General features: G+C 45.5%; 1 pseudogene; it reads left to right on the top strand.

Annotated features, from left to right (window-relative positions):
- Positions 1–6,672, top strand: part of LOC101590789 — a 45,313-nt pseudogene extending 38,641 nt beyond the window's left edge.
- The last annotated feature ends 1,837 nt before the right edge of the window (positions 6,673–8,509 follow it).

The following is an 8,509-nucleotide window of genomic DNA, read 5'->3' as shown; positions in this document are numbered from 1 at the left end:
AAGAAGAAGAAGAAGAAGAAGAAGAAGAAGAAGAAGAAGAAGAAGAAGAAGAAGAAGAAGAAGAAGAAGAAGAAGAAGAAGAAGATTGGACAGAATATACTGTCTGCTTCTTGTACTATGGATAACCACTAAGAAGATAACAGTATACAATGTATTGATTATCAAAACTGTCCTATTAATCAGCTGTGAAACTGTCTCATTCATATTTATTTCTCAATTAAAAAAAAAAAAAGAAGATGAAGGGAAGGGCCAGGCATGGTAGCTCGCACCTGTAACTCCAGCACTCTGGAGGCTGAGGCAGGAGGATTGACATGAATTTGGGCTAGCCCTGGCTACACAGTGAGTCCAAGACCAGCCTGAATTGCATAATGAGACACTGTTTCAAAAAGAATATGCAGTTTTCCTAAAATCCACTTAGTTACATACTTAAATTTGACTTAATTTAGTTTAATGATTTTTGTGTTACCTTAAAAAATTTATTTTTAGGGGTTGGCGAGACAGCTCAGCAGATTAAGCACCTGCTTGGGCAAGCCCAGGGACTACATGCCATACTGGCCCGGGCCTCATGTGCTCTGAGCCAGATTCCAAGTCTGGGTGTGGTGGCACAGGTCTATAGTCCCAGTGCTGGGGAGGCAGAAAACAGGAGGATCACACTACAGGTCCAAGCTGCATAGTGAGACCCCGTACTAAATACATTAAAAAAAAAAAAAAAGGTTTTAGCCAGCGATAGTGGGGCACACTTGTAATCCCAGCACTCAGGAGGCTGAGGCAAGAGGATGGTTGTGAATTTGAGACTGGCCTGAACTACAAAGTGGGCTCAAGAGACCCTGTCTCAAAACCACAAAAAAAAAACCAAAATTTAGTTTAACATTTTAAATTTAATATTGCCAAATGTGAGAGAAACACAAACACACAACTCTGCAGAAAAATAACGTTAATAAAAGATAAGGTTTTTTTTAAAAAAAGATAAGTTACGAGGCCAGAAATATAGTTTAGGGGAATAAGTGCTTGCCTGGCAAGGACAAGGTCCCTGGTACCAACAATAAAAATAAAAATAAAATAAAATAAAAGATAACTTGACAAATAGAAAACAAAGTAAAAACGCCTACGTGTGGGTCCCTCACCTGCCGGCACAGACCCTTGCCGCCCGGGTCCCAGGCTTTGGGTTTCCGGAATGACCACGCTGCCCCCTGGTGGTCATGGGTCTCCAAACTAGGCTGGGTCCTATGCGTCTCTTAACTCTCCAAGGTTGCCCTCTTCTGGTTGGAAAAGATAATGCAAAACGAATTCCTTGACAAGGTTTGAAAATTGATTCAGCGTAGTATCAATCACAATCTAGTAAGCACCGAATAACCAAGCAAGGTCTTAAGAGAAGTAACAGCTGTAGTCAGACACATCTTATTCATTTCAGCAGGTTAACGTGAGCTGAGTTTGCATGGTACCAGGTACTGTTCCAAGCCCTGGGAATATGGCAGAAAGTAAAACCAACTGAAATCTGACTTCATGGAGTGTGTGTTCTTTCTGGGTAGGAAAGGATAGTAAAAAATGAATGAGGGATGGGGCCGGGGAGATGGCTCAGTGGAATAAGCGCTTCCTTGGCAAGCTCAAGGACCTGAGTTCGATCCCCGGTTACACCAAAAGAAAAAAAGAATGAAGGAGAGCAACACCTGGAACAGTTAGCCTTGTGGAAGGAAGGTTACATCAGAAAGTATAGCATATTGGTTTTTGTTTTTGTTTATTTTTTATTTTATTTTATTTATTTATTTATTTATTTATTGAACTCAGGCCCTTGCACTTCCCAGGCAAGCACTTATTCTATTGAGCTATCTTCCCCAGCCCCCAATATGGCATATGAAACCAGGTATATCAATGGACGCAGGAGGAGCTAGCAGTGTAACTCAGTGGCAGAGCACTTGCTTACCATACAAAAGGCACGGGGCTCACTTCGCAGCACCATTAAAAAAGAAACCCCCCCCAAATTTTTGTAACTTACAAAGCAACATTATAGTGAGGTATATCACAGAAACAGGCAAGGCCTAAGTGTTGATCAACCAGGTCCCTGAAAGAGAGGACTGTATTTTTTTTTTAATTTTAGGGAAGGGTCTACAGGGTTTTTAGGGTCTCACTACTAGATTGGACTCATAGTTATCTGTCTGTTTGCAGCCTCCCAAGAGCTGGGATTACAGGCACGTGCCACCATGCCCAGTCTCAATCGCCATTTGGCCGGCCCGAGAACTGTATTCATCCGAAGCATTTGCTTATTTTTATAACATAAATACTCCTACAGCCAGCGAGATAGCTCAGCAGACTAAGTGCCCGCTTAGGCAAGCGCAGGGACTGGGGTTCCAGCCCCAGCCCCATGTGCCATGCTGGGCACTGAGCTGGCCACTGAGACCACCAGGCATGGTGGCTTGCACCTGTAATTCCAGCACTGAGGATTCTGAAAACAGGAGGATCACTATAAGTCCAAGCTATGTAGTGAGACCCTGTACCAAATATTTATTAAATACTCTTATCATAGTTGCTGCTAGCTACCAATAGTTTAATATTTAATATCCAACTCTCATAATTCCTGAAATGTTCATCATTGGTCTTTGTGAGTCTGTACCAGTGGGCACACCAGGGCAGGGGAGATAGCGCCATCTAGGAGGCAAGAGTCAGACAGAGCTGCTGTAGGGTGGATCAGTGGAGTGGTGAAAACTTCAGGAAATTCTCGGCAGCTAATATCTGGGAATATAGCTCGGTGGCACAGCACCTGCCTGGCAGGCACAAGAATAGATGAACCAAAAAAATAAAATAAAATAAAGAATGGATGAACCTAGAGACCATACCCATAAGTGAAATAAATCAGAATCACATGGGTAAACATCATGTTGTCTCCCTAGTGCAAGAAACTGAAAGAGTAAGATCCAAAGATACAATATATATCGTGAAAGGGAAAGAAACTGATTTAAAGGAAAGAGCAACTGAAGCAGGGGAAAGGAGAAAAGGAAAAGAGAAAAAAGAAATATACACACAATAGCAAAGACAATTATATTACTAATTTCTATTAGTATTTCATTGAAAGGAACAGTTAGTGCTTATATTGTTTGATCAATTTTGCATGTCTATATCTGGTAATCTGAGCAACTGCTTTGAAGATAGCAACATGCAATATAATAACCATTTTTTTTAATTTTATTTATTTATGTGTGTGTGTGTGTGTGTGTGTGTGTGGCCAGCTCAGCCCACCAGGGGGCGGGGCTGGCTGGTATGTGGTGCTGGGGGATTGAACCTTGGTCCCTGTGTTTTGCTAAGCTTGTTCTAAGTAGGTGCTTTAGACCACTGAGCCATCTCACCAGCCCTATAATAACCATTGTTAATTTCCTATCCTCTTGTTTTGAAATTTAGTATCTTTTTTTTATTTATTTATAACATATTTGGTACAGGGTCCCACTACACAGCTCGGACTCATAGTGATCCTTCTGTTTTCAGCCTCCCCAGCGCTGGAATTACAGGCTGGACTTGATGGCTGGCTCAGTGCGATGAGGGGCGGGGCCAGCGTGGCATGTGATTCCAGGGATGGAACCCCTCAGCAGGCGCTTAGTCCGCTGAGCTATCTCATTGGCCCTTGTATCATTTTTATTGGTATTTTATTCTTTTTAAAACAAAAAAGAACAGCAGTTAGGAATAATTTTAAGAAAACAAAAAGCTTTAAAGAGGAAAAAATAAAATAAAGAAGAGTAAAATAGTTATTAGAAGACAGCAAATAAATTAAAGAAATGCATTTTTGGTCAACATTAAGGTTAGTGATCAAAAACATTACAAGAGGGCTGGCACAGTTCCTGTGTGGTAAGCATGAGGTCCTGAGTTAAATTCCTAGTAAGAAAAAAATTACAAGAGAAGTTAGCATAATTGAATTTTTTTTCCTGCCACATTTAGCCACATAGATGCAAGCTCTAAGCAGATGGAAATTGGACTTTAACAGACGTGGAAAAGTTGTGAGGGTCAGCAGACCAGCATTATTCAGACCAAAAGTTTTTTTAAATCACACTGTTAGAAGACATGGGCTAAGCGGAAGTCAGAACATGAAATGCTTGAATTGAAATGATGGTGGGAAATGGGTATGGTTAGCATATACCTTTAATCCTTCTGGGAGGCTGAGGCAGAAAGATCAAAGTTTTAGCTCAGCTTGGGCAATTTAGCAATTTAGTAAAACCCCATCTGGGTGTGATGGTGCACACCTGTAATCCCAGCACTCGGTTCAGAGACAAAATCTCCAAGAGATTTAAAACTCAGAAGAATCAGCTGGTCATGATCTTTGCAGGTAGGAGCCTCAAGGCTGGAGACACACTGCCCAGCCTGGGGTCGAAGATGGGCTCGCTGTCCATCTGGTCATCAAGACCTCAAAGAGGACTCAAGATCCAGCTGCTGCCACCACTTCTTCCCTCCACCATTCCTGCTTCACCTGTCACCACCCTGCCCAGCTTTCCAGCTCTGGCAGCCCTGCTCTGGATATGCTACTGCTCCTGTTCTCTCTGATTTGGGGGCATCCTGGGGCTGGGCAGCCTGGGCCTTGGCTCTGCCCACTTGATAAAAGCTGCACCAGCAGATGCAGAGGCAGCTGATGGTCATGGAGATGCCCTTGGTCCAGCATGTGACATCTAACTCTGACCTTATGTGCCACATGATCATGGCCATGCCCCATACACCGTAGCTGAGGGAGGACATTCAGGGATTGGCCACATGCCCAGTAACCTGAGTTCATGAGGCAGACATAGAGCTCATTCAGAATCCCATCATGATGCAAGAAATTCTGTGGAGGGGCCGGGGAGATGGCTCAGTGGAATAAGCGCTTCCCTGGCAAGTGCAAGGGCCTGAGTTCAATCCCCGGTTCCACAAAAAAAAAAAAAAAAAGAAAGAAAAAAGAAATTCTGTGGAACCAGGACTGAGTCCTGAGCAATCTTGAGAGCATCCCCAGGGATATAATACTCTCTGCCTATTATGGTTTGTGTCTAGATGTCCCCCCGAAGTGTCATGCAATTTTAGGCCTTTTCAGAGATGGCTGAATCTAGAATGTGTGATGCTGCGATTAACAGTGTATGATAAAGGGCTGGGGAGATAGCTCAGTGGAGTAAGTGCTTCCCTGGCAAGCACAAAGTCCTGAGTTCAATCCCTGGTACCACCAAAAAACAGTGTATGATGGGCCGGGGAGATAGCTCAGTAGAATAGGCACTTGCCTGGCAAATGCAAGGTCCTGAGTTCAATCCAAAAAAAAAAAAAAAAAAAAAAAATCAGAGTGTGATTATGAAATCAGTCCACTGATAGGATTGGCACAGCTCTAATGACAGTAGTCTAGATACAATACAACAGGGGCAAAAGGAGGCTTGTCTCATTCTCCCTTGCTGCCTTTTCTGTCTTCTGCCACCAGGAACTGCTGCCCTTCTGCCATGTTCCAAACTGCCTTGGGGCCCCTTGATCACCTCTACAAACTGTAAGCTAAATAAACTTTGCCCTTTTAACTTTGGGTGTCAAGTATTTTGTCTCAGCAGTGAGAGAAAAGTAACTAAGACCCTGCCCATCCATACACGCGGACATCTAGGAGCTCATGTTCAGTGCTGCCCTGGAGGGGCTGGCGATTTGGCTTAGCGGTACAATGCTTGCCTAGCAAGCTGGAAGCCCTGGGTTCAGTCCTCAGCACCAAACCAAAAAATAAACCACCCCTAAAAAGCTATTCAATCAAAAAATACAGCAAAATCAGTGCTGCCCTAGAGTGGTTTGGCGATAATCCTTTTTCTTCCCTGGCCAGGAAACTGGACAGCTCATTTTCCTAGCTTCTGTAGACATAGAACCCAAAGCCCCTCCATCTTTCTGGAGCTCCTTGGCCCCAACTCCCAGGCCCCCAGATTCTGTGGGGAGGGCACTAGAGGATCAGGGACCAGCCAGGTGTACCGACAGTCTGGAACCCCTGCGGGATCAAGGTGGCTCGCCTGAGATCAGGGGTATTCAGCAGCCTAGAAATGCAGGTGCTCCTCCAGATCTCTGAGAGCCCCTAGCTGATGCAGATCTCAGTCCCCTACATGCACAGCAAGATGTAGAGGCTGGCGCAGAACCCTAACTTTACTGTTCAGACGCTGGTAAACATGCTGCTCTTCACAGAAAAGCTCCAGTTGCAGGCCCAGCCCAGCCAGTAGCTCCCTGTCCTCCTGTACCAGATGCAGAACTCCAAATCACTGCCGTCCTCACCAATTCCCTTGCCATGCAGGTGTTATTCCGGATCCAGGAGAAATGCAAACTCTGAAGACCGTGGCCCCTGGGCTCATCCCCAGTTCTGGTTCCTCTGGGGTGTCCTACACCCCATCACGCTGGCAGCTAGCAATTCTGGGTGTGCAGCTTAGCCCCCCCCCCCACGTACTCCACAACCACAGCAGCCACACTGGCTTCCACACTCAGCAGCAGCTCATGCAGCTGGCAATCTAGCTTTTGGCTGGAAGCAGAAACTCACAGGTACAGACACCAGTAGTAAGATTTCAGCAGCAAGTAGAGCAGCTCAGCTCTATGGGATGCATCAGTCATGAGGCCAGCCTGCAGGCCCTCCATTGCGACAGCAGGGACATTGACTCAGCTTTCCAGAGAGTCCTGGGCTCACTGCTCTCCTACTCCCATGGCTCAGGTCTCAGACCTGTCCTTTGACTTAGTGCCAGTCTTGGCTGCCTCTGTCAGCCCCACCCTCTGCATCCTGTCCCTCTGCCATCTTCCTCATCCTCTCCAAACGGCAGGGTGATCCCAGAAATATAGGTCCCAGCCCTGGAGCTCTGAGGATTTCCATTTTACTGCTATCTCTTTTTTTTTTTTTTTTAATTTTTTATTTATTTATGTGTGTGTGTGTGTGTGTGTGTGTGTGGCCAGCTCAGCCCACCAGGGGGCAGGCTGGCTGGCATGTGGTGCTGGGGGATTGAACTGTGGTCCCTGTGCTTTGCTAAGCTTGTTCCAAGTAGGTGCTTTAGACCACTGAGCCATCTCACCAGCCCCTTTACTGCTATCTCTTACAGAATCTTCTCTCCTGTCCTCACAAGCAGAGCTCCTTGGACAGTGTTCATAGCTCTGCTGGCAGGTCCACATCCTTGCCCACACTCCTGAGGCTTGTTGGTGAGACTGCAGAATGAAAGGCCCCAACTGTCCCACTGACTGAAACAGACTCTTCCATTGGTATTGTTGGACCTTAGCTTGTCTTGTTTATTTTGATAATTCTCTTCTTTTGCCCCACTGTGGAGGACCACCTGAGCAGCTCTCCTTGAAAGAAGAGCGATTGTCTCCATTTTGACTGAGCCTGACCCTATTTCCTTGTATTGTTATGTACAGAGCTGGCTAGGACTTCTGTTTATCCTTCAGTTGGCCTTAAGCAATGTATATTGGTCTAGCTGAGGTGCTGGTGATAGTCTTTGAAGGTGGTGTGCATGTTTCCCTGGTAACCTATATCTGCTGCTCTTTAGTGTAAGCCGGGTTGAGACAAGACAGAAAAGCTAATGCCCCATGCCACCAGCTGGGATCGAGCCTCGAGACAGAGGCTATGACTTCCTGGGACTTGAAAGGCTACACCAACGCTGTAGCACCAGACTTACTAAAACATTAGGTACTATATAATGCAGATTACTCCCTCTGCATATCCTCTCTGCATATCGCAGAGGTAAATTTAGGCCACACACCTAGCTCAGCTCATAGTAGTCTCTTTCCCACAGTTCTCAGTCAATCCTCAAGCCACTCCCCCACTGAATAAAACTGGGTGAGGCCCTGGGTCGCTCTCTTGGTTCCAGAAAGCCATCTTCATGGCTGGACTTAGAGCCCCTTAACTCCCCGATGATTGAAGATATAATTTAGTGTCTTCATTTTTGTTGTGGGTTGCATTGTTAAGTGGTAGATTGGAATCAATTTGATGGAATTCCAATAACGTAACTTTGGGATTACAAATAGTGGCTTCTTGGACGAGACAAGGACCTGGAAGTGTCTCCTACACCCCACTTCTGCTCCACCCCTGTCCCACAGTGAAGGTGAGGTGCAGGTGACACAGACTGTGGTTTTTCTTCCTCAACTTCTATTCCAGTTACTTCACGCAGCACTTTCTTACAGGCTCTGTCAGGACTTCCAGGAAAAAATGAGAGATGCCTGTTTGCCTTGGCTGAAGGGGAAACTGAAACACAGAGATCTGGACAGGAATGAACAGGCCTAAGGCCAGCCCAGTGCAGACTAGTATGCAAGGGAAGATTTCTGAGACAAGGAATGGGCAAGATAGCCTGAGGCAAATGCTTGGAGTTAACTTAGTTGGTTAAAATGTGGAAGCTCTGAGGAGCTTTTTTTGTCAGGAGAACTCAAGTTCCAGGCCTGGCCAGGGAGTAATAAAGAGATCCCCATGGAATCTGAATAGAGGAAAGGCGCTCCATGAAACTAAGCAGTTTGACCGACAAGGAGTCATGTTGGCTCTACTTCCTCAAAACACACACACACACACACACACACACACACACACTTCTGG

This window comes from Octodon degus, unplaced genomic scaffold, assembly GCF_000260255.1.
Source record: "Octodon degus isolate 3935 unplaced genomic scaffold, OctDeg1.0 scaffold00015, whole genome shotgun sequence".
Classification (NCBI taxonomy): domain Eukaryota; kingdom Metazoa; phylum Chordata; class Mammalia; order Rodentia; family Octodontidae; genus Octodon; species Octodon degus.
Note: the sequence above shows the minus strand (reverse complement) of the source record. Positions and strands in the feature narration are given on the sequence as shown.